The sequence below is a fragment of the Moschus berezovskii genome, chromosome 3 (assembly GCF_049115385.1).
Source record: "Moschus berezovskii isolate FMDL1 chromosome 3, NW_MosBer_1.0, whole genome shotgun sequence".
Classification (NCBI taxonomy): domain Eukaryota; kingdom Metazoa; phylum Chordata; class Mammalia; order Artiodactyla; family Moschidae; genus Moschus; species Moschus berezovskii.
Window position 1 is genome coordinate 29,913,605 of NC_142462.1, and position 1,418 is coordinate 29,915,022.

The window sequence follows — 1,418 nt, forward strand, 5'->3', positions numbered from 1 at the left end:
TTTAAAAAAATAAAAAAATTCACATAGTGAGGCTGTTGTTAAGACAAGTGATTAACAAAAAAGGCAGAAAATATGAAGAAAGAACTATCTGTTGTATACAGTTTTAAGGACTAGTAGAAAAGCAAAATTCTAATTTTTGTGGTGAGTCATCTTCTTATTTTTACTAGGCTTCTTTATAATGTTTCAGTTTGTTATACTTAAACCTAAAAAGTATAAGGTCTGTTTAGGGATCTAAGAGCCTAGCAACGAGAATATTGTTTTAAGCCATTTGTCACTTTGCTTGTAAAACAAATTCCTTTACAAAAACTAAACTGTTCTCTTATGAGTCTTTTAATTTATGTTTCTGTCATTCCACTTGTTTCTAGGTGAATTACTGTTCAAATGTAAATTTCTACCTAATAATTTATTTTTGCATCCTTAACTTTTTGAAACACAGAAAATATGTATATGTATATTTAACTGCTATTCTTGTATTAATGAGATTTATTCTGAACACACTGGAGTCAGGTTAATGCAATTATATGATCATATAATAGTATGTACTGAATAATATCCACATAAGAAAACACTCTTCTTGGTTTATATACATGAAGCACTTTAAAATCAAACAAATCTGAAAATATATGTGATTATCTTAATTTGTGTCACAAATAGTTTATCATGTATCTTCAAACAGAAGTTCATGAAAAGCAAAGGCTGAAAGAGATATATTAGACATAGCTGAATGTACTCAGTTCCAATATTTTTGTCCAATCATTTTTTTTTTTAATATGGAACACTTCACGAATTTACTTGTCATTCTTGAGCAGGGGCCATGCTGATCTTCTTCGCATCATTCCAATTTTAGTATATGTGCTGCTGAAGCAAGCACTATCTATGCATCTCTCATTTTTTCTTTATTTTAGTGGGTTCAATAACTCTAATCAGTCCATTAACATTCATCTACTGCTTTCATTGCACAACCTTCCACGTTAATTCTTGACCTTTCCCAATCACTGGCTTCCACATAAAACCTGCATATTATGAAGACCCAAAGCGAAATATACTTCTCCCAAGGTTAAAATAATAAAGGGTAAAAAGTCATTTGTTCAACCAACACCCCTGGAGCAATGCTATTAACAGGTAGTTTACAAATCTAAGTATAACGTATTGACAATTGTATTTTCCTATCTGAAGAGAAACTTGTCAGCAGAAGAAAAATAATTCTTGAGGTCTAGAAAAATGTGGAAGACTGTATCAGAGTATTCGATATAGAAAAATTCTGAGATTACAAATATCCTAATGTTACCCTTTTCTATCTCCACTGTTTTTTTCCTTAATCTGGACTAAAAGATTATTTATTTTAAATCGACTCATTATGAAAATTCGTAACAACTCTTCTCTCTTATGTTTCTATTGAAATTTTACCTTTTAAATCA

At 30.0% G+C, this 1,418-nt stretch overlaps 1 non-coding gene across 1 annotated transcript; it reads right to left on the reverse strand.

The window, feature by feature from the left end:
- Positions 1-764: 764 nt before the first annotated feature.
- Positions 765-871, reverse strand: LOC129552884 (U6 spliceosomal RNA). Its single transcript, XR_008685364.1, has one exon. It is a non-coding gene; the product is annotated as a U6 spliceosomal RNA (small nuclear RNA).
- Positions 872-1,418: the final 547 nt, after the last annotated feature.